Source organism: Akebia trifoliata, chromosome 11 (assembly GCF_017979445.1).
Source record: "Akebia trifoliata isolate Shusen 1 chromosome 11, ASM1797944v1, whole genome shotgun sequence".
In the NCBI taxonomy this organism is placed as follows: Eukaryota; Viridiplantae; Streptophyta; class Magnoliopsida; order Ranunculales; family Lardizabalaceae; genus Akebia; species Akebia trifoliata.
The window spans coordinates 45,172,356-45,196,184 of record NC_141385.1 but is presented as its reverse complement, the minus strand read 5'-3'; the positions used below and the strand labels follow the sequence as shown (position 1 = coordinate 45,196,184).

Genomic DNA, 23,829 nt, shown 5'->3' with positions numbered 1-23,829 from the left:
TTATCAATTAAGAAGGTGAGTTTTCTTTTTCTAAAGAGTATTCTTTATAGATTGGTTTTGTGTGGTACGGATGTTTGATTTTTGTTCGTTTGAATATTGTTATATGATAATGAAGATTTTGCTTGTCAAAAATGACTTGTACTTTTTTCTTTTTAATCTTCTCAAACATCTTTGTGTTTGGAGAATAACTTGTAGACTTTTTCCTCTTAAAATTACACTTTTCGTAAGAAAAGAATGTTTTATCAACTAATAAGAAGATATATAAGAGAGAATACAAGGGAGAAGAAAGAGAGAGAGAGAGAGGAAAACAATGTCTTATCTTAATTAATTAATATATATATATATATATATATATATATATATATATATATATATCTATATATGGGGGGCGGTTCGTGGGACGTCTTGGAAAACGGTTGGGAAACCGATGCAATACTACCGTTAGATCTGAAGTGGTTGACGGCTGAGATTTAATTTTTATATCGAAATTGCTTTACAGCTGTAAAAAATTTCAACATAAATTCTCAGGTTTTTACAAAGACCTCCTGCACAAAATATTTTTTTTATTTCTTTAAAAAGACTTCTTTCTCTATAAAAAGTAAAAACTGATTGGACATATGAAAGTTTTTTTTATTTTTTTTATTTTATTTTTTTATCATTCATCTCTCTCTCTCTTTCCATCGGCTTATGCGGAGAACCATACCATCTCTCTCTCTCCATTGGCTTCTATAAAGAATCAGACTATTTCTCTATCGGCTTCTACATACATTAAGATCATGGAAAAATATAGCTGAAAAAATATATATGGATAACTTGAATTTTTTTCATTTAAGTATGTTGGCTAGCATCTGACACATGGTTACAACACAATGTTGGACTCGGCAATTTGTAGAAAATGGAGTGCTCTTAATACTACTGGATGACCTGCAAGATTCTTGGGCATCGATGGGCCCAATCTAGATCAATGGGCATGTTTACCATATGTATTATAGAAACCATTTTGTATTATAATATGATGGCATGGCTGTATTCCATGATAATCTTTCAATCCTTCTTTTAAACTTCATAAGTTCCCTGCTTTTGTAGGAGTTGAAATATACTATGCACCAATGGCGGATGCCAGAGATGTATGGCGGACGTCCATGACTCACATTGCCATTGAAGGTGAATGCTTTGTTCTTTCTGCAAATTAGTTTTGCCAAAGGAAAGACTACCCATTACCACCAGAATGTGTAGCCATAGATGCAGATAGAGATCTTTCTCCAGATTCGATTGTGTGCTCCGGAGGCAGTGATGATCTGATTTTTTGTAGAAGCTAAGAGAGAGAGAGAGAGAGAGAGAGAGAGAGAGAGAGAGAGAGAGAGATGGTCTGATTGTCCATGGAAGTCGATGGAGAGAGAGAGAGAGAGAGAAAAATGATAAAATAAAAAATAAAAAAACTTTTCAACTGTCCAATCAGTTTTTATTTTTTTATAGAGAATGAAATCTTTTTAAAAAAATAAAAAAATATTTTATTGAGGAGGTCTTTGTAAAAACCTGAGAAGTTATGTTGAAATCCTTAACAACTGTAAAGCAATTTTCGAGTTAAAAATTAAATCTCAACCGCCAAGCACTCCAGATCTAATGGTTGAGTTGCATAGGTTTTCTAACCGTTTTCCAAGACGTCCCACGAACCGCCCCCATATATATATATATATATATATATATATATATATATATGGGTGGGGTTCCTACGACCCCCATTACGACTCACATTGCGACACACCGTTTGTCTTATATGGGCAAAAATGTTTCAAATGGGCTGATTTCTCGTAAGAATGATCTTTGTGATGAGGGGATCATCCTCGCAAAAAATCATCCCATTCCAAAATTTCTAACCCCATCAAAATTGATTTACAAAAATTGGACGGTCTAAAATAGTTCAACTTGTAAACATGGGGCTAGAGGTTTCATAATGAGCTGATTTTTGGCAAGGATGATCTCCTCACCATAGAGATCATCCTCACAAAAAATCAGCCCATTCCAAACATTTTTGCCCATATAAGACAAAACGGTGTGTCGCAATGTGAGTCTTAATGGGGGTCTACGGAACCCAACCCTATATATATAGGGTCCCGTTCCCCACCCTAAGCTTTAACAAACGTGTTTTGTCCTACATGGGTTAGAAGTTTTGGAATGGGCTAATTTTTGGTGAGGATGATCTCTATGGTGAGGAGATCATCCTCACCAAAAATCAACTCATTCCAAAACTTCTAACCCCATAAAAAATGATTTACAAAAAATGGACGGTTCACGATTTTTCAACTTGTAAACATGGAGCTAAAATTTTTGGAATGAGCTGATTTTTGGTGAGGATAATCTTCTAATCATGGAGATCATCCTCACCAAAAATCAGCCCATTCTAAAACTTCTAACCCATGTAGGACGAAACACATTTGTTAAAGTGTAGGGTAAAGCTTAGGGTGTTGAACATTTCCCACATATATAGAGAGAGAGAACGGAAAATAGTGTATTTTCTTGTCTTGTCTCATAAAGAGAGAGAGAGGAAAATAATGTCTTGTCTTGTCTCTTAGAGAGAGAGAGGAAAACAATGACTTGTCTTGTTTTAATTAATATTTATACATATAGAGAGAAAAAGGAAAATAATGTCTTTTTTTGTCTTAATTAATATTTATATACATAGAGGAAGAAAGAGATATTTATATATATATAGGGTGGGTTCCGTAGACACATAAAACTACAACGTTTTTGTCTTATATGGGAAAAAAGGTTCGGAATGGGCTGATTTTTTGTGAGGATGATCTCTGTGGTGAGGGAATCATTCTTGCCAAAAATCATTCCATTCCAAAACTTCTAACCCCAACAAAATTGATTTACAAAAATTGGACGAACTAAAATTTTTCAACTTGTAAACATGGGGCTAGAAGTTTCATAATGGACTGATTTTTGACAAGGATGTTCTCCTCGCCATAGAGATCATCCTCACAAAAAATCAACCCATTCCAAACATTTTTGCCCATATAAGACAAAACACGTTGTAGCTTTATGAGTAGCTTTATATGTATACGGATCTTAATCCATATATATATATATGGGTCTCGTTCAGCAACAAACATTTTGGCAAAACGTTTTTCAAAACATGTGTTAGAGGTTTTGGAATGGGCTGATTTTTGGTATATATATATGGGTCCCGTTCAGCAACAAACATTTTGGCAAAACGTTTTTCAAAACATGGGTTAGAGGTTTTGGAATGGGCTGATTTTTGGTGAGGATGATCTCTACGGTGAGGAGATCATCATCACCAAAAATCAGCCCATTCCAAAACTTCTAGCCCCAGTTTACACATTGAAAAATCGTGGACCGTCCATTTTTTGTAAACCATTTTTGATGGGATTAGAAGTTTTGGAATGGGCTGATTTTTGGTGATGATGATCTCCTCATCGTAGAGATCATTCTCACCAAAAATCAGCCCATTCCAAAACCTCTAACCCATGTTTTGAAAAATGTTTTGCCAAAATGTTTGTCAAAATGTTTGTTGCTGAACATTTCCCTATATATATATATATATATATATATATATATATATATATGGGTCAGGTTCAAAGGACAACCATTTCAACACACATATAGACAACGTGTTTTGTCTTATATGGGCAAAAATGTTTGGAATGGACTGATTTTTTGTGAGGATGATCTCTGTGATGAGGAGATCATCATTGCCAAAAATCAGCTCATTATGAAACTTCTAGACCGTCCAATTTTCGTTGAAAAATTATAGACCGTCCAATTTTTGTAAATCAATTTTGATGGGGTTACAAGTTTTGGAATGGGATGATTTTTTGCCAGGATGATTCCCTCATCACAGAGATCATCCTCACAAAAAATCAGTCCATTCCAAACATTTTTGCCCATATAAGACAAAACACGTTGTCTATATGTGTGTTGAAATGGTTGTCCTTTGAACCTGACCCTCTATATATATATATATATATATATATATATATATTGTAGCTTTATGAGTAGCTTTATGTGTATACGGATCCTAATCCATATATATATATATATAGATATATGGGTGGGGTTCCTATGACCCCCATTACGACTCACATTACGACACACCGTTTGTCTTATATGAGCAAAAATGTTTGGAATAGACTGATTTTTTGTGAGAATGATCTCTGTGATGAGGGGATCATCCTTGCAAAAAATCATCCCATTTCAAAACTTCTAACCCCATCAAAATTGATTTACAAAAATTAGACGGTCTAAAAATTTTCAATTTGTAAACATGGGGTTAGAAGTTTCATAATGAGCTGATTTTTGGCAAGGATGATCTCCTCACCATAGAGATCATCCTCACAAAAAATCAGCCCATTCCAAACATTTTTGCCCATATAAGACAAAACGGTGTGTCGCAATGTGAGTCGTAATGGGGGTCTACGGAACCCGACCCTATATATATATAGGGTCCCTTTCAGCAACAAACATTTTGGCAAAACATTTTTCAAAACATGGGTTAGAGGTTTTGGAATGGGCTGATTTTTGGTGAGGATGATCTCTACGGTGAGGAGATCATCCTCATAAAAAATTAGCCCATTCCAAAACTTCTAGCCCCATGTTTACAAGTTGAAAAATCGTGGACCGTCCATTTTTTGTAAACCATTTTTGATGGGTTAGAAGTTTTGGAATGTGCTGATTTTTGGTGATGATGATCTCCTCACCGTAGAGATCATCCTCACCAAAAATCAGCCCATTCCAAAACCTTTAACCCATATTTTGAAAAATGTTTTGCCAAAATATTTGTCAAAATGTTTGTTGCTGAACATTTCCCATATATATATATGTATATGGATTAGGATCCGTATACACATAAAGCTACTCATAAAGCTACAATGTGTTTTGTCTTATATGGGCAAAAATGTTTGGAATGGGTTGATTTTTTGTGAGGATGATTTCTATGGCGAGGAGATCATCCTCGTCAAAAATCAGTCCATTATGAAACTTCTAGCCCCATGTTTACAAGTTGAAAAATTTTAGATCGTCCAATTTTTGTAAATCAATTTTGTTGGGGTTAGAAGTTTTGGAATGGAATGATTTTTGGCAAGGATGATTCTCTCACCACATAGATCATCCTCACAAAAAATCAGCCCATTCCGAACCTTTTTTCCCATATAAGACAAAAACGTTGTAGCTTTATGAGTAGCTTTATGTGTCTACGGAACCCGACCCATATATATATATATATATAGAGTAGCGTTCTTTGGCCAACAGTTTGGCAAACACATTTTTCAAAACATGGGTTAGAGGTCTTGGAATGGGCTGATTTTTGGTGAGGATGATCTCTACGGTGAGGAGATCATCATCACCAAAAATCAGCCCATTCCAAAACTTCTAACCCCATCAAAAATGATTTACAAAAAATGGACGGTTCACGATTTTTCAACTTGTAAACTGGGGTTAGAAGTTTTGGAATGAGCTGATTTTTGGTAAGGATGATCTCCTCACTGTAGAGATCATCCTCACCAAAAATCAGCCCATTCCAAGACCTCTAACCCATGTTTTGAAAAAGTGTTTGCCAAAATGTTGGCCACGGAACGGGACCCATATATATATATAGGGAAATGTTCAGCACCCTAAGTTTTACCACACATTTTAACAAACGTTTTTTGTCCTACATGGGTTAGAAGTTTTGGAATGGGCTGATTTTTGGTGAGGATGATCTCTATGATTAGAAGATCATCCTCCCCAAAAATCAGCCCATTCCGAAATGTTTAGCCGCATGTTTACAAGTTGAACAATGTTTGTCAAAATGTTTGTTTCTGAACAGGACCCTATATATATAACCTCCTCACCGTAGAGATCATCCTCACCAAAAATCAGCCCATTCCAAGACCTCTAACCCATGTTTTGAAAAAGTGTTTGCCAAAATGTTGGCCACGGAACGGGACCCATATATATATATATATATATATATATAGTCTTAATTAATGTTTATATATATAGAGGAAGAAAGAGATATTTATATATTTATTATGTATGGCAGTCGAATCGGATATTAACGAATCAGATGTAGCGACATTCGAATTCGTATCCGAAATCATTTGAATCCTAAAATCACATCCGAATTCGAATTTGATATCTGAAAATTTCGGATGATATCCAATTTTTCAAATTCGAACTGTGGTCTTTCCTCTTTAACTTGAAAAGATAATTATTTATATTAAATGTAGTAAGTAAAATCGTGAAAAACATTGCCTTTGACTATTGAAAAGAGGATTATTTTTTGAAAAGAGAATTGTTTTAGAGCTATCTTGTCTTATAGAGAGAGAGAGAGGAAAATAATGTCTTGTCTTGTCTTAATTAATATTTATATATAGAGAGAGAAAGGAAAATAGTGTCTTTTCTTATCTTGTCTCATAAAGAGAGAAGAAGAGAGGAAAATTATGTCTTGTCTTGTCTTAATTAATATTTATACATAGAGAGAGAAAGGAAAATAGTGTCTTTTCTTATCTTTTCTCGTAAAGAGAGAGGAAAATAATGTCTTGTCTTGTCTTAATTAATATTTATATATATAGAGAGAGAAAGGAAAATAATGTCTTTTCTTGTCTTGTCTCATAAAGAGAGAGAGAGAGGAAAACAATGACTTGTCTTGTCTTAATTAATATATATATATAGAGAGAGAAAGGAAAATGGTGTCTTTTCTTGTCTTAATTAATATATATATATATATATATGGGTCGGGTTCCTGCAACACACATTGCGACACACATATAGACAACGTGATTGTCTTATATGGGCAAAAATGTTTGGAATGGGCTGATTTTTTGTGAGGATGATCTCTGTGATGAGGGGATCATCCTGGCAAAAAATCATCCCATTCCAAAACTTGTAACCCCATCAAAATTGATTTACAAAAATTAGACGGTCTAGAAGTTTCATAATGAGCTGATTTTTGGCAAAGATGATCTCCTCACCACAGAGATCATCCTCACAAAAAATCAGCTCATTCCAAACATTTTTGCCCATATAAGACAAAACATGTTGTCTATATGTGTGTTGAAATGGTTGTCGTTTGAACCTGACCCTATATATATATGAGTCGGGTTCTTACGACTCACATTGCGACACACCGTTTTGTCTTATATGGGCAAAAATGTTTGGAATGGGCTGATTTTTTGTGACGATGATCTCTATGGTGAGGAGATCATCCTTGCCAAAAATCAGCTCATTATGAAACTTCTAGCCCCATGTTTACACGTTAAAAAATTTTAGACCGTCCAATTTTTGTAAATCAATTTTGATGGGTTAGAGGTTTTGGAATGGGATGATTTTTTGTCAGGATGATCCCCTCATCACAGAGATCATCCTCACAAAAAATCAGCCAATTTCAAACATTTTTGCCCATATAAGACAAATGGTGAGTCGCAATGTGAGTCGTAATAGGGGTCGTAATAACGCTATTATATATATATATATGGGAAATGTTTAACACCCTAAGCTTTACCCTACACTTTAACAAACGTGTTTTGTCCTACATGGGTTAGAAGTTTTGGAATGGGCTGATTTTTGGTGAGGATGATCTCTATGATTAGAAGATCATCCTCACCAAAAATCAGTCCATTGCGAAATTCTTAGCCCCATGTTTACAAGTTGAAAAATCGTGGACTGTCCATTTTTTGTAAACCATTTTTGATGGGGTTAGAAGTTTTGGAATGAGTTGATTTTTGGTGAGGATGATCATCCTCACCAAAAATCAGCCAATTCCAAAACTTCTAAACCATGTAGGACAAAACACGTTTGTTAAAGTGTAGGGTAAAGCTTAGCGTGGGGAACGGGACCCTATATATATATATAGATAGGGTCACGTTCAAGGGCCAACTTCAAAACATGGGTTAGAGGTTTTGAAATTGGCTGATTTTTTGTGAGGATGATCTCTACGATGAGGAGATCATCATCACCAAAAATCAGCCCATTCCAAAACTTCTAACTCATGTTTTGAAAAATGTTTTGCCAAAACGTTGGCCATTGAACGCCATATATATATATATATATATCAGGTTCAAAGGACAACCATTTCAACACACATATAGACAACGTGTTTTGTCTTATATGGGCAAAAATGTTTGGAATGGACTGATTTTTTGTGAGGATGATCTCTGTGATGAGGAGATCATCCTTGCCAAAAATCAGCTCATTATGAAACTTCTAGACCGTCCAATTTTTGTTGAAAAATTATAGATCGTCCAATTTTTGTAAATCAATTTTGATAGGGTTACAAGTTTTGGAATGGGATGATTTTTTGCCAGGATGATCTCCTCATCACAGAGATCATCCTCACAAAAAATCAGTCCATTCCAAACATTTTTACCCATATAAGACAAAACACGTTGTCTATATGTGTGTTGAAATGGTTGTCCTTTGAACCTGACCCATATATATATATATATATATATATATATATATATATATATATATATAGGGTCCTGTTCAGCAACAAACATTTTGGCAATACATTTTTCAAAACATGGGTTAGAGGTTTTGGAATGGGCTGATTTTTGGTGAGGATGATCTCTACGGTGAGGAGGTTATATATATAGGGTCCTGTTCAGAAACAAACATTTTGACAAACATTTTGGCAAAACATTTTTCAAAACATGGGTTAGAGATTTTGGAATGGGCTGATTTTTGGTGAGGATGATCTCTACGGTGAGGAGGTCATCCTCACCAAAAATCTGCCTATTCCAAAACTTCTAGCCCCATGTTTACAAGTTGAAAAATCGTGGACCGTCCATTTTTTGTAAGCCATTTTTGATGGGTTAGAAGTTTTGGAATGGTCTGATTTTTGGTGATGATGATCTCCTCACCGTAGAGATCATCCTCACCAAAAATCAACTCATTCCAAAACCTCTAACCCATATTTTGAAAAATGTTTTGCCAAAATGTTTGTCAAAATGTTTGTTGCTGAACATTTCCCATATATATATATATATATATGGGATAGCGTTATTACGACCCCTATTACGACTCACATTGCGACACACCGTTTGTCTTATATGGGCAAAAATGTTTGGAATGGGCTGATTTTTTGTGAGGATGATCTCTGTGATGAGGAGATCATCCTAGCAAAAAATCATCCAATTCCAAAATTTCTAACCCCGTCAAAATTGATTTACAAAAATTGGACGGTCTTAAATTTTTCAACTTGTAAACATGGGTCTAGAAGTTTCATAATGAGTTGATTTTTGGCAAGGATGATTTCCTCACCATAGAGATCATCCTCACAAAAAATCAGCCCATTCCAAACATTTTTGCCCATATAAGATAAAACGGTGTGTCGCAATGTGAGTCGTAATGTGAGTCTACGGAGCCCGATATATATATATATATATATAAGATTAGGATCCGTATACACATAAAGCTACAATGTGTTTTGTCTTATATGGGCAAAAATGTTTGAAATGAGCTGATTTTTTGTGAGGATGATCTCTATGGTGAGGAGATCATTCTTGCCAAAAATCAGCTCATTATGAAACTTCTAGCGCCATGTTTACAAGTTTAAAAATTTTAGACCATCCAATTTTTGTAAATCAATTTTGTTGGGGTTAGAAGTTTTGGAATGGAATGATTTTTTGCAAGGATGATTCCCTCACCATAGAGATCATCCTCACAAAAAATCAGCCCATTCCGAACCTTTTTTCCCATATAAGACAAAAATATTGTAGCTTTATGTGTCTAAGGAACCCGACCCATATATATATATATATATATATATATTGTCTTAATTAATGTTTATATATATAGAGGAAGAAAGAGATATTTAAATATTTATTACGTATGATAGTTGGATCGGATATTAACGAATCAGATGTAGCGACATTCGAATTTGTATCCGAAATCATTTAAATCCTAAAATCACATCCAAATTTGAATATGATATCCGAAAATTTCGGATGATATCCAATTTTTCAAATTCAAATTCGGATTTTGACTATCCATTGACATGCCTACTTTTACTAGGAACCCCTAACATAAGTACAAATTCCCCAGTTACTCCTAATGTTTAGAAATCTCTCTTCACACCCAATTTTCCAACTTTGTTTATGATCCTGTCTTCAAGAGGGGCTACATTATTTCTCCCTTCAAGTGGGGCCTATGCTATTATTTATCTGCAATCAAACAAACTCTATTAGTTATTGTGGAATCACATGTTCAAATTTTTAGGAATGTTAAATAATAGACCAACAAGAGAAGTATCTTTCTAACGTGCTACATATATATATATATATATATATATATATATATATATATATATATATATATATATATATATATTTGATGTTTTCTAAATGAGTAAAAAATAATACCTTGCTCCATACTTTATCAATTAAGAAGTGTAGACACCCAATTCTTGCATCTGTCTAATTTGATAATTCGCCTTCTGATTACTGTGAATTCCTAATGATGAGCACAAAAAACTCGAAGGCTTGTGAGTACTATTTTTAATCTTTCCATTTCTAGTCATTCCATCTCCCTTACTCGTTACGATTCGACATAGAAATTTATGCACTCTTAGGATTGCTAAACCTTATACTTGATTTAGCAAGCTCGTATGCTTAGATTCGCTACACAGTTCAATAACTTAGAGACCTCGCTATGCTAGAAAAATATTATCTCGAGATTTAGAAATAATCACGTTGGGATTGAAAGAAATCTCATGCCAAAATTCGTAAAAATCTGTAAAAAGTCACTAAAATGATGAAAAATACCCCTCACGAATTTCGAACCACCGAAAAATCTCAAAAATACCTCCATTGCACTCAAAATATGATTTCGAGTCTAATGAGATTCAAATCGATAAAAATAAAAATATTTAAGAAAAATCACAAAAATGACCGAAATACCCCTCAATGTCCAACTCTAACCTAGAGACCTTGATTCTTAGGAAAACATGATAAAAAATTGGAAAATCCTCAACCAGAATGAAAATTTAATCAAAATCATTTAAAAATTAATCAAACAATTAAAATTAAAATCAAAATCAAAATCAAATTCAAATTAAAAATTAATCGACCAAATTAAAATTCAACTTCAAATTAAAATTCAACTTCAAATTAAAACCAATTAAAATCCAATCAACCAACAAATCAAAATCAATTAAAAATCTAATCGACCAATCAAAGCAAAATTAAAAACAAAGACTAATTGACTAATTCAAATTAAAATTCCATCGAAACCCAACTAAATTAAATCAACAAATTATTTAATAACTCCCAAAAGAATTACAAACAAGTACTCAAGATTAGATCACTCTTGATGTTCTCACTACGATCAAGAGTTCTCTCTCAAAAACTAAAAAACCAGAGAAAATTTCAGAGAATTACAAATAGAAAATAAAAAATTACAGAAGAAGAGAGATGCCTTTCTCTGAAATCAACCCTCCAATTTATATTATTCGTAATCGGGTCATTGGGTTGATTTTTCGGATGATTTGCTGCGAAAGAACCATTCTGGTACAACGTCCGAGGCTTCTCGAACATCTCATGCAAATCTCGAGGAAGAATTCCTCGAGATGACCGCGACGGGGTCTTGCCTAGCCACAGCGTGGTGACGTGGCACCCTTTTCAGCTCAACTTTGGTTGGTTGCTCCCTTTTGCTCGCACGTTGTGAGAGTAGTTACATATTTTGTTGGTTTCCAAATGTATTCTTTTCACCTGAAATTAGTAACAAATTTTCATTAGCTACATTAATTTGGGATTTTAATATAATTCATTATTATTTAAAGGAACTAGTATTTAAACGATGATAATCTTAGTGTAATTACGGTCCCAAAATCGAATAATTAGGACCTTATCAGTTGGTCTTACTACCATTTTATAATTTTTTTATATTTAATTTGATTGGTACGCATCTGTCACATAACACTCCGGAGGCACACCTAACTTTAATCATCCAACTCTGATTCTATGGATAACATTTTCTTCAATCTCTCATTCCTTACATTTAATTTGTTTTGATCAGTACCCTCCTTACATATAATAGACCTGAGATAACGCAAGTGGTCGTCCAAAGGTGTCTTTAGAGCATCAATTTTTACTCAACAAAACCCCCTTCGTGTGAGTACTAAATTTACCCCCCCAGATACCCAATATTGGTTTTAGTCGTTCTAAAGTCCTTGGGTTCCAACATCTCTCTCCATAAATATGAGTAAAATTTCTTACATTACTAAAGAAAAATGTAAGAACTTATAAAAAGAAATTCCTCTATGTAAAATTACTATATTGACATAAGAGAAATACTGGTTCCTAGTCTGGTTTCTTTTTTCTTTTCTATCTTTTTTACCCCTTCGTTTTTCAAAGAAAAACTGATTTGCAAGGTAAAATCTCTATTCTCTCCCCACAAGTAACCATCTCATCCCCACCCTAGGAAAGTCCTTTGACGGGGGTAGAATCTGTTGGAATTATTATTTTATTATTTATTTATTTTCATTATCAAAATTATTTTGTGGCCTTTTCGCATATACAAATTTTATATAAATACTGGATTGTAATTTGTTCAAAACATTAAGGATAAAATTAGAAACCATGCTAGTGGTCTGGCATTGGTTATCAGCATCAAATATGATGGGTTAGTGAACAATCCTATCAAAACTTAAGTGGTATTTACCTAATACTAGAATTCTACGATGGGTAGAAAATCTAGTATTGTTCTTTATAAATAGGTGGTCGTCTCCCCCTCTACACACAGATTATTCTATTATTGAGATAGAGGTTCTCATTACCAAAAGTGTAGGTAGAGTTGGGGTAGTGCACTTATTTTTTGCAGATAAAGATCAACGTATTCTCCACGGATAATTGGAAAAGCGAATCCAGGTATTTTACAATTATTGCTTTTCGATTTCGATTATTATATTGTTTGTTCAAGATCAAATCCTAGATCCATATTTATTATGTTCATACTTTTGCAAGCAATTGGTATCAGAGCCTGTTTGGATTTGTTCTTGTTTAAAACTGTTGATTAAATCTGAGTTGAATAGATTTAAATTCGAAATTATTTATTTATTTATTTAAAATCGATTTATTCGATTTTGAATCTCGTTTTGCCAATCTAAAAGAACCAAACTTTGATTAAGTTCTAAGTCGGATTTAAATTGATCTTGATTAGATCTGATACGAACCCAGATTTACATTTGAAATAAATCGACTATTAATTAGAAATCAAAACCTATTCAAACTGAAATCGAAGAGATTTCAGACCTGAATAAACATAATAATAAAAAAAAAGGTTTTCGATTCTCAAATTTCAGTCGATTAGATCTGCAGATCTGAGTCACGTGACTTTAATCGGATGTTACCGGATGATAAGGTCCCAATAATGTGATTTTAGGAACGTAATTTCCCGGATTCTATCACATTATAAAAGCTAGTTCCTTTAAATAATTACAAAATTAAATTATTTATCCAAATTAATAGAGCTAATGAGATTTTATTGTTAATTGTAGATAAATAAAGCGCACGTGGAAGTTATCAAATCGCGAAACAACTACGGTTATGAAAGTGCCCTCGATCCGCAGGGTGCGCGGATCCGCTTTTGACCCTTGAGGTTTGGGAGTCGCCACCTAGTTGTTAAGGTCTAGGAACCAAACTGACCCTAAAAAAGGCAAACTAATCTACGAAAGAGAAAAAGAGTCCGGGGATCACGTTACGGGGTTGGAAGGTGTTAGGCACCAATCCCGCCCGGCCAAAGCCGGTCTCTACTAACTTTCCAAGTAAATCACATTGCTAAAAACCTAGATAGAAATAAAAATAATAAAAAAAAAACTGTTACCTTTCCGATAGCAAGGATTTTGCTCCCTCAGATCTGACAAAAAGAATTCCTTGTACTGTACTCCCTTGCTTCGTTCTGTCTCCGGATTTGACTTCGGATCTCCTAGATCAAGGTATCTCCTTGTTTTTGAATCTGAACTCTTCAAGTTTGTTACGGATTTGGGGATGTTTTTGGAGGGATTTTAGGTGTTTTCTAGACTAAAATTGAAGGATGGATGTTAGGTAAGGAGTTGGGACTCCAAAACTAGGGTTTATGGGGGGCTAGGGGAGCTTCTAGACCTACTTCTCCTAGGGTTTATCAGTTGATACGAAAATAGGGTGTGAGCACCTCTATTTATAGATGTTTTTAGGGGTTGATTTGGATAGAGTTAGTGTTTAATTAGGGATCTTTTAATTAGAATTGTGTTTTAGTTTGACTTGTTTTAGGTAGAATTGTGTTTTAATTAGAATTGTTTTAGGTAGAATTGTGTTTTAATTCAAATTGTTTTAGGTAGAATTGTTTTTAAGTTAGAACTCTATTAGATAGAGTTATTATTTAATTAGATCTCTATTATGACTTTTAGTCTTATTTGATTGACTTTTAATGTTTTGACTTTAGTCTTAATTGATTGACTTTTAATATCTTGACTTCAATCTTGCTTAATTAATTTTAATTTTGACTTCAGTCTCACTTGATTGACTTTAATACCTTGACTTTAGTCTTGCTTGATTTACTTTAAATTTTTGGAGAAGGCCCCTCCATTATTTCTTTAATTCTTTGGACCCCCAAATGGAGGGGTCCTTAAAGAAATATCCCACGAACCCTCAACAATTTTGCCTGAGAGCCCGATTGATCGATTTTTTAGGTTCAAAATTTTAAATTAATTTCATTAATGTTTAAATTTAATTATTTAATATTTTATTCATTAATTTCGGAATTTTTTATCATGAAAATTGTGAAATTACCGTTTTGCCCCCGGGGAGGACTTTTCACGTTTTAAGTCGGTTTTTAATGTTCTAGGATGTTTTAGAATCGATTTTTCGTAAGGAATTCAATGAAAATATTAGTTCTTGTCATTTATAAAATTTTTTGTGTGAAATGATTGTGAACTTTATGAGGGGTATTTTCGTAATTTTGTCAAATTCTGTTAAAATTGGTGAAATGATTTATTTGGTTTCGATTTGTTGTTTTATATGTTCGAGAGAGTTTTCCTAAGCGTAACGTAGGCTCTAGGGTTGTTTTGAAGTTAGGGGTATTTTGGTAATTTGATCAATTTTTAGTGATTTTTATCGTGAAGCTTCTTTTTGGTCTGCAAGATGATGATTTCTATGTTTCTGGGGTCGTATTTTCCTAGCGTAGCGTGGTTTCTAAGGTTTTGTCAATTCGAGATACCTCATCTGGATTTCTGAAACAAATCTGGTAACAAAGTAAAGCAATGGAATACACATCCATCATTGGGAATCATTGCGATCGGGTTGACGAGTTGATTAATCAGGCGGATGCAAACCGACCCACTTATCCGACTCATTTGGGTCAATCCCTGACTCGGTTCAAGTCAAACGGTCCAGCCGAACCGGTTCAGTTGGTTCAAGTGTGAACCAAAACATAGAAAATCGTTTTTTCCTTTAAAAACTTTGAAAAATCATAATTAAATCGTTTTAACTCCGATTTAGACAAAACAAGAGTCCATTTTGAATATTTTTTGAGATCTATTCAATAAAAATGTTAAAATAATTCATTGACAGCAACATATAATAGTAAAGTTCAGATTAAGATGTACCATTTTGGAGAATATATCTATAATTGTTTTCTTTTATATTGATAATTTAGTTTGTTATTTTAATGTACCCACATGCAAAACTAGAACAATTAGAAAGTAAATTTAGATATATTAAGGTATAGGCCTTACCTATAGGGGTTTAGGAAGACACTTTAAGTAATCATTCAAGGAATGTGATGGAAATAGAATAATAGTCTGCCTAAAGGTGACTGTTTTATGGAAGTTACGGGTTCTTGAATTCTGAAACTTAGTGTCTCACTAAGATCACTTTGTGACACTCTTTTGCATGAAATCACTAACTCCTAGCTAAAGGTGATTTAAGGATGTTCGTGTAGATTAAATGAATATAATAGTCACAAGTGTAAAAGGGAGAGAAGGATAACCCTCTTGCCTAAAAGTGTGGATAGTGTCTGGATTGAATTGGAACATGAGTGACTAGGTCTATGTGCGAACTCTAACACAATTTTAGGGAACATATAGCATATTGAGATCTCAGCCCAAAGATGAGTCTTAATGATACGACTTGTTTGTACCTACAGAGTGGAAAGTTTTACCCTTAATGAAACAGTCTGAAATGATTCGACCAAAATTCCTGGTACGAATTGAAAGAATTGAATCCCACAGTATATATTAATGTTTGACCATATCTTATTGCAGCTATGGATGGGTCATTGATTCAAAAGAGTCTAGCAGGGATTGAGCCTCTTAATGACTTTAATTACTCATCTTGGAGGATGAATATTGATATTTGTTTGGGAAGCATGGATTTTGATTTTGTTCTTTTTGAGGACATGCCACCGGCTCCACTTTCAGATTCTATAGAGTTGGTGAGAACCCATTTTGCTAAATGGGAAAAGGCTAATAGATTGTTTATGATGATCATTCGAGCATCTATTAGTGAGACTTTTCGAGGTGGTATTCATATCACAGATACAGCTATAGAATTGTTGTAGGTTATCAAGAAACAGTTTGTAGGAACAAAGAGATCCGTTCAGTATGAGTATTTGGGTCAATTAATGAATCTGAAGTATGATGGTAACGAAAATGTGCGGGAACATATTCTGAAGATGTCAAAGCTCGTCATTGGTCTCCGTTAGCAAGGAACTATTTTTGAAGATGACGTTTTGGTTCACATGACAGTTTTATCTCTGTCTAAATCTTTTTATACTTATAAAGTCAATTACAGTATACAAGAAACTAAATGGGATTTGAATCAGTTGATTTCTCTTTGTGTTACTGAGGAAGCGAGATTGAGAGAATCAAAGGTTGAGTCAGCTCACTTGACGGTTCATACAAGTAGTAAGAAAAATTTCAAGTTTAAGGGTTTCAAGAAAGGCATCAACAAGAACTTCAAGCAAGGAAAATGGTTTCAAGGGTTTCAAGAATAAAAAAATAATCATGGAAAAGACAGAGGCTGGAAAAACAGATAATGAAGAATGTTGGTTCTACAAAAAGAAGGGACACATGAAGAGGGATTGCTTTGCTGATAAGAACTAGTTGTAAAAGAATGTAGGAGGTACTAATTCAATTCTAGTTTGCCATGAGTCTAATTTAGTTGATGTTCCTTCAAACTCATGGTGGATTGATTCAGGCGCATTTGTGCATATTTCTCATTCTCTACAGGAGTTCGTCAACAGGAGAAACCCCAGATCAGAGGATAAACTTTTTCTTGGGAATGTAGAGGCATTGCGAGTTGAAGCTGTTGGAGTTTATCGCCTCATTCTCAATACAAGACATTCTTTGATCTTAGAAGATACTTTTTACATCCCGTCTTTTAGACGGAATATTATTTATATTTCTAGATTGGACATTTCTGGTTATGCTTTTACTTTTGACGATAGTAGAATGCACGTTCTTTATCATGATGACGTTGTTGGACATGATTTTTTATTGGATGGTCTTTATCAGTTATCTTTGAATAGTTTGTTTGCTTCTTCTCTGTTATGTTTATATGTTGATTCGCATGTTTCGGGGTCTAAGCGTCTTAATTCGTCAGAAAACTCTTCTATGTTATGACATTTGAGATTATGTCACATTTCTAAGAGAAGATTAGAATTCTTAGTTAAGAAAGGAATTCTAGGTCCTCTGAATTTCTCAGATTTTGATGTATGTGTGGATTGCATTAAGGGAAAGATGACAAAGCAACGGAAGCTTGAAGTTAGTAGAGTTACTGATTTGTTAGGATTAGTTCATACAGATATTTGTGGTTCTTTTTCGATTCCTTGTCGAGGTGGTCAGCGTTATTTCATTACTTTTATCGATGATTATTTTAAATTTGCATATCTATACTTGATACACCATAAGGATGAGGCATTATAAGTTTTTAAAACCTATCAAGCAGAAGTTAAGAAAGAGTTGAATAAGAAGATCAAAGCTGTTAAATCTGATAGAGGTGGAGAGTATTATGGGATGATAGATAATGATGGTGTAAATCATGGGAAGTTTGTGGAATATTTGAGGGAATAAGGAATAGTTCCTCAATATACCACACCTGGAACACCTGAGCAAAATGGGGTTGCTGAGAGAAGAAATCAGACTTATCAAGAAGCTGTTAGTAGTATGATGAATCACTCAGACCTACTAGAAAATTTTTGAGGTGAAGCCTTGAAGACAACAGTTTATATTTTCAATAGAGTTCCTTGCAAACCAGCTCCAGAAACTCCTTTCAAGTTATGGACTGGCAGGAAATCAAGCCTTGGCCATCTTCATGTTTGGGAGTGCCTTGCCGAGGTAAAGCTTTACAATCCAAATCAGAAAAAACTTGATCTTCGAACGATAACTTGTCACTTTCTTGGTTATCCCGAGAGGTCGAAGGGTTATAAGTTTTTCTGTCCGTTGAGACATATGGAGATTGTTGAAACCAATCATGCTAGGTTTCTTGAATATGGTCAAAACAGTGAGAGTGAAAAGTGAAGAAAAATTATATTTGAAGAGAAACGCAGTGATCCACCAATATGCTTTATTCCGCAACCTTTACCTCATTTGGTGGCATTACCTATCCGTACAGTCGTTGTAGAAGATGCGACAATCCAATCAGAACCCAATATTCAAACGGTAGTGGTTTTAGTTCCACAATCAATCATTCCCATTAGGAGATCTACCCGAGAACGCAGACTCGCTATTACAGATGATTATGAGGTGTACTTTCAGGAAGGAGATGTTATCAAAGGTGATGTAGATGATCCTTCAACATTAAAAGAAGCAATGGACTCAAATGAATCTCAATTCTGGCAGGAAACAATGAAAGAAGAATTGAGATCTATGGAAAAGAATGAAGCATAGGAACTAACGATGCTTCTAGAAGGTCGTAAGATAATAAAATGTAAATGGGTTTTCAAAACTAAAAGGGATTCAAAAGGTAAGGTTGAGAGGTTCAAAGCAAGATTTGTAGCGAAAGATTTCAAGTAAAAGCCAGGTATTGATTTCAGTGAAACTTATTCTCCAGTTTCTTCTAAAGATTCACTGAGGATCATCTTAGCGATAGTGACACACTATGATTTAGATTTACATCAGATGGATGTAAAAACAACTTTTCTGAAAGGTAAACTGGATGAGGAGATTTACATGGCACAACCTGATGATTTTAAAGTTGATAAAAAAGAACATCTTGTCTACAAGCTGAAAAGATCAATTTATGGGTTGAAACAAGCATCAAGACAATGGTACTTGAAATTTGATCAAGTGGTGACCGGATACGGATTTAAAGAAAATATCGTCGACAAGTGCATATATCTCAAGATGAGTGGGAGTCGATTCATCTTTCTTTTACTTTATGTTGATGATATATTACTAGCAAGCAATGATGTTCATCTCTTGTGAAATACAAAATCTTTTCTGTCAAAAAATTTTGATATGAAAAATATGGGGGATGCTCAATATGTTCTAAGGATTAAAATTCACTGAGATAGACAAGCTGGGTTTTTAGGTTTGTCACAGAAGGCATATATTGAAAATGTGCTCAAAAGGTTTGGTATGGATGAATGTGCTCCTGGTGAGGCTCTGTGATTAAAGGAGATGTATTCAGCCAAGATCAGTGTCACAAGAACAAGCTTGAGAAAATGGAAATCGATGCATCAGAATATGTCTCAGCAGTTGGTAGTCTTATGTATGCAATGATTTGCATCCGACCCGATATCAGTTACATCGTTGGTATGCTTGGGAGATATCGACAGAACTCCGGTATTGCTCATTGGAGAACAATAAAGAAAGTACTTCGATATTTACAAAGAACAAAAGATTTTATGTTAGTATATAGAAAATCGAGTGAGCTTCAAGTTGTTGGTTATTCTGATGCAGATCATGCTAGATGTTGTGATAGCTTGAAGTCTACTTCAGGTTATATTTTCATGCTTGGGCATGGAGCCATCTCATGGAGAAGCTCAAAACAGACCATTCTGACAGATTCGACCATGTATTCAGAGTTTATTGGATGTTATGAAGCAACTCGTCAAACAGTTTGGTTGAATAATTTTATCGGTGAATTAAAGATTGTGGATTCCATTGATAGACCTATTGTTATTTATTGTGATAACAAGGCTGCTACTGATTTTGCAAAGAATGAAAGAGTGACCAGAAGAAACAAGCACATCGAAATAAAGTACCTTTTAGTATGTGAAAAGGTTCGTGAAGGATTGATCGAAATTACCAAGATAGATTCTAGTAATATGATAGCTGACCCTCTCACAAAAGGACTCCTACCAAAGATTTTCAAGGAACATGTAACTCGTATGAGAGTTATCATGTCATTTGTTCATGTTATTTAAGTGTTAGGTTTATTTTATGCTTGTTTTGATTCATTTATACTCTTGATAGACTATTTATTGCTGCTTAAATAAATTAATTATGACTAGTCATTGTTTATGCATTATTGTGTACACATGTTATCTTTGCCTGTGAGTAGATGTACTCGTAAAGTATTGAAGAAATGCTTGGACTAGACGTGACTTGACATCACGTTGATGAAGTATTCATTTTGGATAGAAAGGTGATGAAATATCACATAACTGGTTGCTAGTAAGATATCAGAATGACATACGATGAGTATGAAGCTGGACACCTAAGGGATGTACATACATACTACATTGAAGACTGTACATTGCCATAATACCACAAAGAAAGTTCACGTAAAGGTAAACTTCTGAATTCATTGATGGTACTAGTTTTGAGACCATGAAACTGTCTTAGGGCCGACAAATGAGCACTTTGTTACATCCATGATCCATCATTAGTGGTATCTTTGAATGAAGGTGACAGTTAAAGTTTATCTAAATTGTTTTGAATAATTATTTTTCAAAAGAGTGCACTCGATTATTCAAAAGGTAACAATCCAGAGAGTCGTTTTTTAAACAAAAGGTATATGTGAAGACCAAGTGGGAGATTGTTGGAATTATTATTTTATTATTTATTTATTTTCATTATCAAAATTATTTTGTAGTCTTTTCACATATACAAATTTTATATAAATACTGGATTGTAATTTGTTCAAAACATTAGGGATAAAATTGGAAACCATGCTAGTGGTCCGGCATTGGTTATCAACATCAAATATGATGGGTTAGTGAACATCCTATCAAAACTTAAGTGGTATTCACCTAATACTAGAATTCTACGATGGGTAGAAAATCTAATATCCTTCTTTATAAATAGGTGGTCGTCCCCCCCCTCTACACACAGATTATTCTATTATTGAGATAGAGGTTCTCATCACCAAAAGTGTAGGCAGAGTTGGGGTAATGCACCTATTCTTCGCAGATAAAGATCAACGTATTCTCCACGGATAATCGGAAAAGCGAATCCAGGTATTTTACAATTATTGCTTTTCGATTTCGATTATTATATTGTTTGTTCAAGATCAAATCCTAGATCCATATTTATTATGTTCATACTTTTGCAAACAGAATCTGTTCTCACACATGCATGACAGTGGTTTACAAATGCATCCGCTCCCAAACTGCGAGTTTGTGGTTTGAGAGGGCAACCATCTCATAATGCATCAGTTATAGTTACAACGGCCCTAAAGCCTTGGTTGTGCATTGTGGATACTCATGTATTTGAAAATATGCTTAATCTATTAATAGCTTGCTTGTTGATTCTTCAAATAAATTACCTTATCCATGTTGTTCTTGTCTAATGGAGAGGAAGGTGGGTTTGAATGTTTGAAGACATACTGAAAAAGCACAAGATTGTTGTTCCATCTTTTACCCTGAGAGCGTTGCGTTACTTTATCTTACATGTGCCTAGTAAAATTTTGTATGAAAATGATGAATGAATCTGTTATTGCTCTTGAATATTTTCAGGTTAACTTTTTTCTTCTAAGGCAGCTTCTTGGAGTCAGGACAAAGGGTACAGAGAGGCAAGGAAAAGTCTCAAAGCTGGTGAAAGGTGATATACTTATGTTGAACATCGGGTCTATGTCAACGGGTGCTAGAGTAATTGCTGTGAAGAATGATCTCGCTAAGCTGAAACTCACATCTCCATGTGCACTAGCAAAGGGGAGAAGGTTGCTTTAAGCCGGGGGGTGGAGAAGCATTGGCGTCTTATTGGATGGGGCCAAATTCAAGCTGGAACCACCCTAGATGTCCCACCTTGTCCCATCTGAGTAAACCCCACCTGCAGAGGAAAGAAAAAGAGAAGAGAGAAAAACAGTACTCTGTAACACAACACCAACAGTTTGGAGAAAATGTGGGAGGGAAGGCAACTACTAGGAACAACTTTTGTTAGGTGGAGAAGAAAACATGATTTGAATTCTATTTTGTTTTTCGTTTTTTCTTTCATTAGACTGAATGATATGGAGTGTTTGAGTGAATTGGGTCTGAGGAGTAAAGTTTTTCACAATCATGTTATGGAAACTTTACTATCAGGTACTTGGGATATATCACTTTTTGTTATTGTTGTTTGATTATACTGCAATTTTTATTTATTTATTATCAACACATTTAGATGCAGTCAATTGGGATTGCCTGGTATTTCAAGTCCTCCTTCCACACCCCAGCTCAAGATTGCCTTTTGAATCTTGACTTAGGCAATGTGTTGTGTGGCCCTCATTTTATTCTCGAACCTTGCTTGTTTTTCTTCTCTGCTGGATTCCCATTTTGTGCTTCGCTCCAAACTTCTAGAAGAGCTATTATGTGGGAGAGTCATTCTTCTAAAATGCTCATTTAGTTTGTTTGGACCCTAGTGGAGCTGGTTGTGGCTTAGGAGGTTGTGGGTGGATGGGCTTGATAATTTAACCTTTGGTTCTTGAAGAGCTGCAAGTTCTTATTGAAAATTGCAGTTGCATACAACCCAGTTTTATTTTTATTTAAGATGATGCTCTATTGGATTAATAAATTGGAACAGGCACGTCTGCCCTCTACCTTGCACAAAATGGATTAGTTTGAAGATTTCATTAGATTTCTAGTTTAAATCGCTTTTTTGTGTAGTTAAAAAGACTGAAAAGGTAAAAGAAGTTGAATTTGACTACAGTTTGGGAATTTGAATATCATATTAAAGGAAGCTGAGGTTAGAGTGCAGGTACCAGAAAAAGAGCTTGCAGAGTTAGATTTATGAAGATGATCAGAAAGCAAATAATGACTACTCTGTGATTATTAGGGACATTGAGGCAAAAGTCTAGAATTCAATGGTTGAAAGAGCGTGACTGGAAGCTAAGATTCAAAGCTCAAGAAGTTATATCCGTAAGATCAAGAGTACAGATGGGACGTGGATTGAAAATCCTGATGATGAGATAGGTTCCCAATCAGCAAATCTAGTTATGCATGGCTCATTATAAGGGTATTGATCTAGTTATTTCACAAGATGAGAATGTTGATCTAGTGAGCATGGTGGATGAGGAAGAACTTTTCAAAGCATTTGTGTCCCTGAATATAAAGTGGAGTAGCGAGTCTTGATGGTTTCTTGGGCAAGTCCGACAAATCTACTTGGAACATTATTAAAGTGGATTTGATAAGTGCTGTGTGTAATTTCTTCCTGGAAAGAGTCAAAATTTATTTTTCTAATTTTCATTCAATAAGCATTCACAATTTTCTTTACAAAATAATTTCCAATATCTCAGCTAATAGGTTGGGAAGGTTTTTACTGAGCATTATCTCAAAAGAGCAGTGAGCCCTTGTCAAGGGACGAAATATTTATAACATTAAATTATCGATCTCATGAGATTTTCGGTGGTTCAGATAAGAAGAAGAGAGGAAACAATCTAGCTTTAAAGCTGGATATGTCAAAAGCTTATGATAGATTGGAATGGAGGTTCC

The 23,829-nt window shown here is 34.5% G+C and overlaps 1 long non-coding RNA gene and 1 pseudogene across 1 annotated transcript; both read left to right on the top strand.

Moving 5' to 3' along the window:
- Window positions 1-19,641: 19,641 nt before the first annotated feature.
- LOC147392029 (secreted RxLR effector protein 161 pseudogene) lies at window positions 19,642-20,346 on the top strand (annotated as a pseudogene).
- Window positions 20,347-21,243: 897 nt separating this feature from the next.
- LOC147392028 (uncharacterized) lies at window positions 21,244-22,217 on the top strand. The gene is made up of 2 exons (XR_015183200.1): window positions 21,244-21,381; window positions 21,904-22,217. It is a non-coding gene; the product is annotated as an uncharacterized LOC147392028 (long non-coding RNA).
- The last annotated feature ends 1,612 nt before the right edge of the window (window positions 22,218-23,829 follow it).